Consider the following 14,077-nt stretch of genomic DNA (forward strand, 5'->3'; position numbering starts at 1 on the left):
ACACCTACACGAGCACACCTATAAGACACCCATGCATACCACCCTCCTCAACACATGCAAATCCAAAAAGAATAAACCCCCCTACTAGTAGACACACACCCCTACACGTGCACAATCACAAAGCACATACACCTATACACATGACGTGCACCTACATGCTATCAACTAGGGTTCAAAGCCAAGGACTCTCAACGTAGTTTGACAGCAGCACGATGGGCTCGAATCCAGATTGAGAGTCTGGCCCTACACAACAACGGGTCCAGGAGCAAGGTAGCCTTGTCATATCACCATGAAACTCGTAACATTTACTACCTTGGATAATTAACTGAGGCAGCTAGACCACCACACACTCGTGCACACCCCCTCCCAAAATACACACAAATCCAAAAAATTCAAACACCCATTCACCCCCTTGACAAATAATAATAGTAAGATGTGGACTGTAATAACACATCTCCATGAAAGGATGAGGAAGTATGCTTACATTTCTTTTGCTACTACCATTTGGCTGACACAATCGGGCACATAGCTTAGGTATGAGGATAGTGTTAAATTTGCAGCAATGTGATGAGCTATGGTGGATCAAATGCAAGAATCAACATGTGATTAAGATGAAATTACTGAACAATTAATCTAATATGATAATGTAGGCATGGGTACTCAAAAATCAGCAATTGCTCATTAGGCCAATGCCTCAATTTATAGGTGGTACATCCACAAGATGCCAAGCATCTAATCCCACTGATTTCTCCTTTGATTTGTGCCACCTCCCCTACATCTGGGGGCACCTTTTTCTAGAATCTTTCCACACCCCTACATTCATTCATGCTACCCTTGATTCTCTAATTAGTAGATACCTCTCACCTTTTCACTGCTACCCACTCAATTACAGGTTCCCTTTTACAATTTGTTGCTAAGGGCTTGTTCCCACACACACCCATTCACTTGCATATTTCAACAGATAGGGATCTCATTATGATCAGTCAGGGAATTGCTTGGCAATGCCACCTTCAAGACATATATACAAGAGATATAGGATACGTCCCCCAAGTACAAAGCTTAGACAGTGCATGGGAGACTATTGCTAGTATTGCAAACTTAGCACATTCGGAATGCTAGATGCACTAAGGCCATTGAGGGCACTTTTCTTTATGAGTCACAGTTGCAAGATTTGGAGTGATATCATCCACACCCTCATGGCCACTTCATCTAGATTTGGAATGGTATCGTCCACACCCTCATGGAACACTTTATCTAGAATCCATGGACCTTCAAGGGGGGCTATAGAGAGAAAGTGCAACCTGTTTATGAGAGAGTGGGGGTTATAAAAATAATACGAAAAGATAAAGAATGCAAGAACATCACAATGCCCAAGAATAAGCGTAAAATGCCACACAAGATAAAAGAAGGCTAATAATAGGAAAAAAAGATAAAGCCATCAAAGAGCGCAAACAAAGGTAGCAAGAGAAACACCAGCACGAAGAAGCTGGTGGAGCAAAACAACAAAGTTAGAATAGACACAAGGCACACCAACTAAGGCGAGCGCCTGCAACCGTGATTGAAACATGTGAAAGCAGAAGAGAATGCCAAGGCAATCACACATAGACATAAAGATGACCACATGGCCCCAACACTTGAGCATTCATTTTATACACACGATTCCCATCACACAACCCATGCGTACACCATACAAAGCATGTGAGACCACTCAAACCATGCAAAATCTATCTAATTCATGTGACTAGCACACGACGTATGTCTAGCCCATGTGACCCATTCATGCTACCACACCACCTTCTCCCTTTCACAAATCACTTTTACAAATACACGTTTGCATATAGAAACCCCATAGATTGGGAGACCCTTGCCTCCCCTCACAATACAAATCCAAAATACACATTTAGATTGAATATCTTGCTACTCCACCAATGTTGACCCGATAATTATAGTGTTGTCTTCTACCTAGGTTGTTACACCTAAGCAAAGATTTTATGTGGTAAAATGAGTAAAAACATAAATTTTAGCACATGAGAGATTAAAACTAATCAAAGTTGAGCAAGGCACAATAGTTGAGAGATAGACCTAATCTATTGCACATTGCAAAATATGAATACTTATAATGATGAACTCGAATCTTGACTTAGATCTCACTGACACATACCTATGCATACAATGTTGACTTGTTAATTCATAGCTTTGTGGTTATCTCCAGATCCTTACATTTGGGAGTTAAGGACTACCAATGGTATCAACACTTGTGTGCAAGAATCAGATGGGATAAGTGACCCTTGACATATCTTTACATAGGGAATTCATAGCTAGTTGGCTAGGGAATTTACCTGGGGAATTCACTCACAAGAAAGGGGTGGAAAATTTTTTAAAAGAATTTGATGGGAGTAGGGTTTATTTTGTTGTTGAGAGGGGATGTGGCGTTGGGTATGCATAGATGCATGTACGTGGATGCATGCTATACATGCATGAGATGGAATGGGTATGCACAAGTGTGTACATGAGGTGCATGTGCACACACATGCACGAGCGAATGGTGTGTACACACGTGCATGCACATGGGCCCATGTGCACGATGTGCAAGGTGCAAGTGGATGTGGGGTAGGAATGTGTAAGTGTAAATATGGGTGGTACACACACGAGCAAGTGGGCATGTATGCATAAAGTGCAAATGCAGTACATGTGCAAAGGTGTGTGCACGAGCATGTGTGGGTGGTGCATAAGTGAGTGTACGTGCGTGATGTGTATGCACGGAGCAAAGCTGTGCACAAGTGAATGTGTCCATGAGTGTGTGCATAGCATAAATGTGCATGGGATGTGGTGCACGTGGGTGTAGTGCGCGTGCATGCACGTGCATATATATGGTAAAAATCTGCATGCCCGATGCGCAAATGCAAATGTGTGAGGGGTACATGTGTGTGCCAATTAATAAATGCAAGTGAGTGTGCAATTGTGACTGTGTGGGGTCCACGTGTGTGTGAGTGTAAATGGGTGTAAATGGGTGTGCATATTAACACATACACACACACATGCATATTAACACACACACACACACACACACACACACACACACACATAGACAAGCACGTACATGTACACAATTATAATACAAACACTCACTCGCACACGCACACAACACATCTGTGCATAATCCTAAAGCACCTCCACATGCACACCCCTGTATCTGCACATACACACCCTCCACACAAAGTCCATAGTTGCATGTACACATAATGCTCACACACGCAAATCCAAAAAGAATAAACCCCCCTAGTAGACACACACCCCTACACATGCACAATCACAAAGCACACACACCTATACACATGACGTGCACCTACATGCTATCAACTAGGGTTCCAGGCCAAGGACTCTCGACCTAGTTTGATAGCAGCACGATGGGCTCGAATCCAGATTGAGAGTCTGGCCCTACACAACGGGTCCAGGAGCAAGATATCCTTGTCATATCACCATGAAACTCGTAACATTTACCTTGGTTAATTAACTGAGGCAGCCAGACCACCGCACACTCATGCACACCCCCTCCAAAATACACACAAATCCAAAAAATTCAAACACCCATTCACTCCCTCGACAAATAATACTAGTAAGATGTGGACTGTAATAACACATCTACATGAAAGGATGAGGAAGTATGCTTACATTTCTTTTGCTACTACCATTTGGCGGACACAATCGGGCACACAGCTTAGGTATGAGGATAGTGTTAAATTTACAGCAATGTGATGAGCTATGGTGGTGGATCAAATGCAAGAATCAACATGTGATTAAGATGAAATTAGTGAACAATTAATCTAATACGATAATGTAGGCATGGGTACTCAAAAATCAGCAATTGCTCATTAGGCCAATGCCTCAATTTATAGGTGGTACATCCACGAGAAATCAGTGGGATTAGATGCTTGGCATCTTGTGGATGTACCACCTATAAATTGAGGCATTGGCCTAATGAGCAATTGCTGATTTTTGAGTACCCATGCCTACATTATCGTATTAGATTAATTGTTCACTAATTTCATCTTAATCACATGTTGATTCTTGCATTTGATCCACCATAGCTCATCACATTGCTGCAAATTTAACACTATCCTCATACCTAAGCTGTGTGCCCGTTTGTGTCCGCCAAATGGTAGTAGCAAAAGAAATGTAAGCATACTTCCTCATCCTTTCATGGAGATGTGTTATTACAGTCCACATCTTACTATTATTATTTGTCGAGGGGGTGAATGGGTGTTTGAATTTTTTGGATTTGTGTGTATATTGGGAGGGGATGTGCACGAGTGTGTGGTGGTCTAGCTGCCTCAGTTAATTAACCAAGGTAAATCTTACGAGTTTCATGGTGATATGACAAGGATACCTTGCTCCTGGACCCGTTGTTGTGTAGGGCAAGACTCTCAATCTAGATTCAAGCCCATCGTGCTGCTGTCAAACTACGTCGAGAGTCCTTGGCTTTGAATCCTAGTTGATAGCATGTACGTGCACATCATGTGTATAGGTGTGTGTGCTTTGTGATTGTGCACGTGTAGGGGTGTGTGTCTACTAGGGGGGTTTATTCTTTTTGGATTTGCATGTGTTGAGGAGGGTGGTATGCATGGCTGTTTTATAGGTGTGCTCGTGTAGGTGTTTGTGCTTTGTGATTGTGCACATGCACATGCACGTGTGTGTGTTTTGTGATTGTATGATACAGGGGTGTGCATGTGGAGGTGCTTTAGGATTATGCACGGATGTGTTGTGTGCGTGCGCGAGTGAGTGTTTGTATTATAATTGTGTACATGTACGTGCGTCTATGTGTGTGTGTGTGTGTATGTGTTAATATGCATGTGTGTGTGCTTAGGGATTGTGTACATGCACGTACAGGTGTGTGCTTGTACGTAAATGAGAGTTTTTTTGGGGTTTCTTTTAAAGATTTTTTATAATTCTTAGGTATGTGTGTGTATGTAAAGTTGATAGGGTGTCCCACGTAACATATACATACAATGGGGGGTCAAGATTTTTAGCAAAGCTAGAAAATTGCTTGCCCATCCATGACGAAAGCTTAGACGCCACTGCCCCACCGACTTTGCTTGTGCGCCTGATTGAACTTTTCCCTTCCAACAACTAGCGGGTTGATGTTGCAACGTAGTGCATGTGAATGTTATGGGAACATGGTGATCCCTTTGTTGTCGAAAGCTTAGACGCCACTGCCCCACCGACTTTGCTTGTGCGCCTGATTGAACTTTGCCCTTCCAACAACTAGCGGGTTGATGTTGCAACGTAGTGCATGTGAATGTTATGGGAACATGGTGATCCATTTGTTGTTCCTTCAAACTATGTCACAAAGTCAAGGGAGTGTATGTACAACTCTCTTAGGGTTTTTGCACCGCGAGTGGCTCTTCTCTGATTTGAAATGATAGGGGTATGGGCACTGCACACGGGCTCTTCCGACTACTTTGTTGTTGGTGGTGCACTCTTGCTTAAACTTTGGGGGTGGCATTGAATGGCTTTGGTTCTCTTCTCGATCCTGGATTGGATAATTAATGGGGTGTTTGTAGAGGCATAAGGCACTAGTTTCTTCGACCTTGGAACCTAATTGTAGGGTTTTCTTTATAGAATCCTTGAGCTTCCAGTAGCTTTGTTGGAATCAACCTACGTGTTACTTACTACTAGTGTGACATTTGGTGTTGGGATGATCGTCGCTTGACTCTCTTTGGCTTAGGATGTTGTGCAGACGATGAGGTTTTTGGGACATAGAAGGTTTTCCCTTTGAAAAAGCCTTGAGCCTCTTACACTTTGAGTGGGGTGTTGAGTTTAGGGTAAAAGACCCTTACTAATTAAGGCTCCGAATTTGGTAGACCAAATGGTGGCTACTAGGTCTTTGCTTTGGCATCATACTTGTCTTGGCTAGCCAGGGTACTCTTAGGTACCGACCACTCCTTCTTGGTTACCTCCCTGAAGGGTCATTTTGGGGGGTGGATTTCATCTTTGTCGGCAAGGTTTAGGATTTCCATAATGATTAGAAGGGGTGGCCGATGTGTTAAGGTAAGAGGAGTATTATGACTTTGAGGATTGGATTCACGTTTTTGCAACAACCATGGATACTCATCCCCATTGAAGCTTGGGACAAGGTTTGCATGATTAGATGGTGTCGAAATCACATCCATGTTCATGCTTGATGCATTCGAAATGGAACCAATGGCAAAACTGACTCACCTTGTGTTAAAGTTTCCCCAAAAAGACTTCACATGAACCAGTGCTCTGATACCATGAGAAGAATGTGGGGTAGAGGGTTAGCTTGAACTCTTTCTTGCAAGCAAACACAAATGCAGAAGAATAGACAATCACACAAGAGAGATAGATGACTGAATTTTCTTCTATTCTCTTCTCTTTGCTACACTCATATTATAACTTACAAAGGTCAATCCACAGTGTAAACCTGATTACATAAGCTGGTGCTATAACTATACTATAACTCTAGTACACCAAAGTGGCTGCACAACCTATAAACCACTGGCGACATATTCCCCATAATCTCATCCCCCACCCAGCCAGTGGCGTAAATGTGGAAGCTATCACCTAGGCTGGTCATCAATGTTCGCTGTGAGATCCCCCTGTTCCCACCGAGCAACGGATTCGGGTACTAGCAGCGGAAGTAGCACTTCTCGCACGGGACAGGGGTCCCACATTCGGGGCCTCGTCCACGGATATCCGGACAAGAGACTAATCTGTCGGTTTTTCCAAAACCGAACCCGGAAAAAACTTCCCTTACCCGGAAAGCACGGGCGATTCCACCAAGATAATTTTTTTACTCTAACGTAGTCAAGATCATTACTGATCACGCTGATCCAACTGCACCTATAAAGATACTCGGTCGGATCAAGGAAGAAACTTGCACTTGGATCATTGGGATCAACGCTTTTTTTCCCCATCAAGAGGCACAGCCGTTGATTCCTATCCATAGAACAATTACTATCCGAGACTTACTTCATCTATCGTAATAACAGAAATTGAGTCTCGGTTTACGGATCCATCAGTCCAGCCTAACCCCATCCGATCCCATGGGTTAGCCAACCGCCCAACCACTGTAGTGATGGGATCCAATTTGGAATTTGGTTAGGTTTTGTCCCGGGTACCAAGGAAAAGAGTTCCAAGGCCCCCTAGCCGGAAGTTCATGCAAACATAAAATTAGGCACACCACTTACACACCCAATATGAAATTGCCTTTTTCTTAGCATCAGCTAACTTTAAAACAATCCTTTAATGAAACCATAGTACCACTGATCACAGTCTTCCAAATTATCCGATTGATTCTCAATTTCCCATCATTCCTTCATCAGAGTATCTATGGCATCATTGGCAACTAGAACGCTCACCACCTGACCACTCAGGGGCCGTTTCTATAGTTCCTAGCCCATAATACTCGGCAATATAATCACTTATCAAGATGGACTCTCGTTGAAGATCAGCAAGATCAACCAACAGATCCATATAAAAGAGCCATGGACTCATCCGTTGAGGACCAGCAAGGTCAGTCAACCAGATCCATGCCCGGTTTCACAAAACAACTCTTACTCCTTGTTCCAATATCTTCCTCGACGCACGCGTGGGTATCCTAGGCGACCCAGAGCCCGAGCACCGTATGGTCAGCACCCTCTAGGATCCTTCGCAGGTGACCTAGCGCTTCACTCATAGGCCGCTTCCTTGGTCCCTCATCCACCGTACCGGAAGCTCACCATTTTAATCGAACCGAGGCTGGTCAAGACCTCGGTCGACCTTGCTACGCGAGACGTCCTCCATTGACTCTCCGTCAGCAGTTGCAACTTTATCAGTTAGGTCTCCACGACCTTAATCACAAGACGGTCAAAATGCTTCCCCAGCATTCTTGACATAAAACAGCCATTTACAAACAGCATTTACAAACAGTTTACAAATACAGTTTCTATATTAACTCTCATTTTTCCACATTGTTCCTCATTAATCCACATTACTTATTCCACATTCCATGTATATGTGTACTCATCCAATCACCTCCTTTTTTCATCTCTTCACTTCAGATTCCTTCACATCACATATCATATATTCACATCCATATTCACATCCATACATCCACATCCACATCCACATTCACATCCATACATCCACATCTACATGCTTATCTCCATTTTCACATCCTCATTTATACATCCACATCCCATATCCACATTCATACATACACATCCATATCCACATCCACATCAACATTCACATCCATGCATCCACATCTACATGCTTACCTCCATTTTCACATCCTCATTTATACATCCACATCCCATATCCACATTCATACATACACATCCATACACCCACATCCACATCCACATACATACATACATCCACATCCACATTCCACATTCACATCTATACATCCACATCTACATTCACATTCACATACATCCACATCCACACTCCCATACATCCACATCTATACATCCACATTCCACATTCACATCTACATTCACATTCACATACATCCACATCTACATTCACATTCACATACATCCACATCCCCATTCCCATTCACATCTATACATCCACATCTACATCCACATACATACATACATCCACATCTATACATCCACATTCCACATTCACATCTACATTCACATTCACATACATCCACATCTACATTCACATTCACATACATCCACATCTACATCCACATTCACATACATCCACATCCACATTTCCATTCACATCTATACATCCACATCCATTCACATCTATACATCCACATCTACATCCACATTTACATCTATGCATATACATCTTCATGCATATATCCATTTTCATGTTCATACATCCATACTCCCATCTCCATATCCACACATCCACATACATACATCCATTTTCACATTCCCATTTATATAACCCCATATACCTTCACATCTAATCTTTTACATCACATCCATTCTCGCCCTATCACAACCCATATACATCTTATCCTATCACATACACTTCTTACCTCATCCCCCCATACACATCTTAATTCATCTTATCACATCCTAACTTATTTCATAAGCATCTTATCACCTCTTATCACACCTCTTATCACATCCTATCACTTTCCATACGCATATTATCAATTCTTATCACATCTCATACACCTCTTATCACATCTTATCACATTTCATATCTTTTTTTTTTAAAAGAGAATTCTTTTATTTGATATAAGATTTCTCTACACATTTATTTATACATAAATTCCATTTAAGGAGACTAACACTTTCGAAATTAAAATCAATCTTTTATGCATCTTCTTATGCATGATTTCAATTTGGTAGGGAATTATACTTTTAGAATAAAAGAATTTCTCTTATGCATCTAAGTTAAGCATAAAATCCATTTATGAGGAAAATCATACTTTTAGTATAAAAAGAATATCTTTTATGCATACCTATATGCATGAAATCCAATATGATAAAAGTAACACTTTTGATATAAAAATTTTTCCTTTATGCATACTTCTATGCATGAAAATTAAAAATGATAAAAGTAACACTTTTGATATAAAAATTTTCCTTTATGCATACTTCTATGCATGAAAATTAAAAATGATAAAAGTAACACTTTTGATATAAAAATTTTCTTTTATGCATACTTTTATGCATGAAAATTAAAAATAATAAAAGTAACACTTTTGATATAAAAATTTTTCCTTTATGCATACTTCTATGCATGAATTAAAAATGGTAAAAATAACACTTTTGATATAAAAATTTATCCATTATGCATACTTCTATGCATGAAATAAAAATGGTAAAAATAACACTTTTGATATAAAAATTTATCCATTTTGCATACTTCTATGCATGAAATAAAAATGGTAAAAATAACACTTTTGATATAAAAACTTATCCTTTATGCATAATCTTAAAATTCAATTTCTCCATGATTGTAATGAAATTCTTTCAATTAATCTAGGATGATAATTCCTAGAATATGGTAGGAAGTCCTCTTTTTATGCTTTGAATGAGATTATTTTATGCATAATTTTTATAAAAATTTTGCCATAGCTCCGCTGCTATGACTGATAAATCTCAATTTTTCTAAGGGATAATGCTTATCATTAAGAAAATAATTAAAATAATCTCTAATTGGATTATCAATCCATAATGGATTGAATCATTAATATACATAAACTAAAAGCATAGAAAAAAGCCATTAATTTGGCCTCAAGCATAGCTTAATCTTGGGTTAAGGAAAAGCTTTATGAAAAGCTTGATTTGGATTGAGAACGGTTCATGAGTATGACCATTTCTTGAGTGAGAGAGAGAATTTATAAAAATCATTAGAATTTAAACATAAATGAAAATTAACTTCAATAGCATTATGTAACTCTTCACTACTATTCAAACTTCAATAGCATTAAAAAAAAACCATACCAATTAAACTTCTCAAGCTTGAGAGGGGTTGAGAAGAGAGAAACATTGAGAAATTATAGAAAGATCAATATTCACTAATTACCTTACAACTTGCTTGATTCTTTGTTCACGGTAGAGGCCCCCAACCAATCAATTGGTTAAGTATGTTGATGGAGCCACTAATGGGGATTGAAGAAAGAGGGAAGCTCCAAAAACTAGTGAATTATTAAATGAATTCACAATTTCTGGCTTAGGTGGAGTAGAGTAACGATGCATAAACACTATATATTTTTCAACAAGGGGGAGGCTTCTATTTATAGGAAAAATTGAGCTCCTAACCAAACAAACTGATTCTAGAATTTTCTAAATCAGTTTGGTCAATATTTGACCATTTTTAGATCAGTTAAGCTAACTTTTTGGAACTAGACTTGAATGAGGAGAGAGGAGAGATGAAATATCTCAATTTTTATGAGTTTAAAACTCATTCAAGCATGTGAAATATGCACCTCCTTTAAAGAACTCCCCTTCCTTACATATGTGTCATAATGGAATCATTTTAATATTGCTCATAGTTTTTTTTTTACTAATAAACCTTGTACATTTTCAACTCTTCATCTTATGTGAAATATGCACCTCCTTTAAAGAATTCCCCTTCCTTACATATGTCATATTTTTAATATTGCTCATAGTTTTTTACTAATAATCCTTGTACATTTTCAACTCTTCATCTTATGTGAAATATGCACCTCCTTTAAAGAATTCCCCTTCCTTACATATGTCATATTTTTAATATTGCTCATAGTTTTTTACTAATAATCCTTGTACATTTTCAACTCTTCATCTTATGTGAAATATGCACCTCCTTTAAAGAATTCCCCTTCCTTACATATGTCATATTTTTAATATTGCTCATAGTTTTTTTACTAATAAACCTTGTACATTTTCAACTCTTCACCTCATGTGAGCATTTACTCATTTTTGGGTATTTTCTTTTTACAAGTTGGATTTATCTCCTCCCTACACATGGATTGATGCTATTGGTCCATAGGAACGTTTGGACCATAGTCTAAAGATTTCTGAAAATCTAGACCCTTAGGCTAAGGTTCTTTATAGCTATTTTCAATTAATTCCAATTGCACATTGGAAAATTCTTTTTGAATTTCTGTTTCAGGGGAACTCATCTGAATTAGAAGAGATATTTTTCTATCCAAAAATATTCAAAATCTGAATATTCTCTCTCTAGAATATTTTTCTCTCTCTAGGCTAAAACAGATAGAAACAAGGTCTTTATATTTCTGAAGAGGGATTGATTATAGAAGAAGATACTAGACATCAAAAAGGGTTTTGGGGGAGGAATCTTACATTCTACCCCACTTAAAAAACGCGAGATGTCCTCATCTCGCAACTTGTGATAATTTCGCAAGATTCACGAATATGAGACTTAGAGAAAAAATTTAATCAAGATTAACCACCAAGATAAGTCTTAAAGAGAGCAAGATTCAAAATAAGAACAAGATTTAAACTTTATTCATTCTCGGAACTTATACAGTAAAGATAGAGAAACTCTTTACACTTCCATAAGCCCGTCCATCATATGGTCACAAAAGCAGTCCTCACAAGCTGCACAAGTATAAGGTAACTCATCTATGGGAATGATTCTGTGGGTTATTGCTGCGCCTATCTCAGTGGTATGAGGTGTTCTAACAAAAGGACCTCTGAGAGGCAAGCCAAAAACGGGGTAAAGGCATATCTTCTCATGAGGAAGAAAACACGTCAGTAAGAAGACCCGCTCAGAAAACCCAGGATGTCTTGATCTCATGACGCAGTAGTATCGGGGACCCAAACCCAAAGCTTCAATAACCATGGCCAAGCGGACATTGTTACGGAAGTGCTGCTGACCCCAGGGTGTTACCCTAGTTATGTCTTGATAGGTCCGCCATTTGGTCTGCGCTACAGAAGTTCCCAAGTGAGGGAAAAGTGAGCGCTCATACTGTTCTATAAAATCCTTCTTCACAGACTCACTTGCGTCTTGAAGGTGAGGAATCATTATGGATAAAACTAATTCTTGTTGCCAAGCCATGAAGGAGATTAGGAAGAAAGGAGATCGATGGGAGTAAGATTACTGTGAGCGACAAGTAAAAGTTACGACTTATATAAAGGAAGGAGCTAGCGTAACTTAGAAGCCAACGGTAGCTTGCCACTGAAGTTTTACCGTCTTTCCATGATTTGGGTTTGGCACAATTTTCTATAGAAGGCATTAAGAACTTTGAGATGAGGAGATAAAAGAAGCTCGTAAGCTAAGTCACTTACTTTCTTTGAAGTCAGATAAGGCTCACAATATCTGGGGGATAACTTCTTAAACTCCCCAATAGATAAAGAACTTCTTTTGTGCCGTACTCAAATGAAGACCAAAACCTTGGTATCCAAAACACCGATTTTCACTTCTGAACTCATTGTTCTGAATCCTTAAAATAGCGTGACTCTTGAGAAGTATTCTAGGGAAAGGTTCTTCCTTTTTTTAAACAGAATCTTTCTTTTATTTTTGAGAGGGAATAATTTTAAGATCAAAAAGGGAGATTCTTACTCCTGTATGCCTCGAAGGCTGGGGAGGAATCTTACATTCTACCCCACTTAAAAAAGTGCGAGATGTCCTCATCTCGCCAAGTAGAGGACAACTCTTTTTCTTAAGATCCAATTTATTCTAGGGTTCCTTATATTCTGGTCAACCCAACAGAATACGGGGATAAATATCCCTTATATAGAACTCATCATTAAATAAATTCATTTCAGATCATATCATTCATATCTTTAACACGATAATGGTCCATCAGATCGAAATTTTTTCTTTCTGAACATTCCTCCACGGGAATTTCAGTCAAGCAAGTTTTCAATTTGTCATCCCTTAACTTGATATACCGAGTCAAGTGTTAACAGTAGTACTTTGACAGCACAATCCACTAATCTCATAGTGATTTGTTGAAATCATTATCATCATTTATCATTACAGGGACTCGTCCCATTCATCCTCATTGCGGTTTTGCTCAAGTTATTATATTTCAACTAAATTTCAAAAATCATCATTTTTCAATCAAAATCCCAATCAATTCATCAGTTCCCAAACAGAATTAAAAATCATATCAACCACATTCAAATTCATCATCTGGATAGCATTAACGCTTATAATTTCAAGTCTTAGATTTACTCGTATATACTGTCAGTAAAGAGCTGCAGTTATACTCTCGGTATATACGGATAGTCACGGCCCTTGGAATTATAAGGTAAATACCATCATGTCTAGGCCTCAAGCAAGTCAAGGATTCTATATAATTGCGGTACTTCCATCTGAAGACCCAATTACCAAATTACGAATTTCAATTTGAATATCAAATTGTATGAATTATATCACACAATTACAACCTTTTTGTGTTTCTTGATAAATTTCTGACCTATTTGTCTTCTCAATTGATCTTTATTAACCAAATGCTCTGATACCAACTGTGAGATCCCCCTGTTCCCACCGAGCAACGGATTCGGGTACTAGCAGCGGAAGTAGCACTTCTCGCACGGGACAGGGGTCCCACATTCGGGGCCTCGTCCACGGATATCCGGACAAGAGACTAATCTGTCGGTTTTTCCAAAACCGAACCCGGAAAAAACTTCCCTTACCCGGA

The sequence above is a fragment of the Cibotium barometz genome, chromosome 23 (assembly GCF_041138505.1).
Source record: "Cibotium barometz isolate CiBa-2024 chromosome 23, ASM4113850v1, whole genome shotgun sequence".
Classification (NCBI taxonomy): Eukaryota; Viridiplantae; Streptophyta; class Polypodiopsida; order Cyatheales; family Cibotiaceae; genus Cibotium; species Cibotium barometz.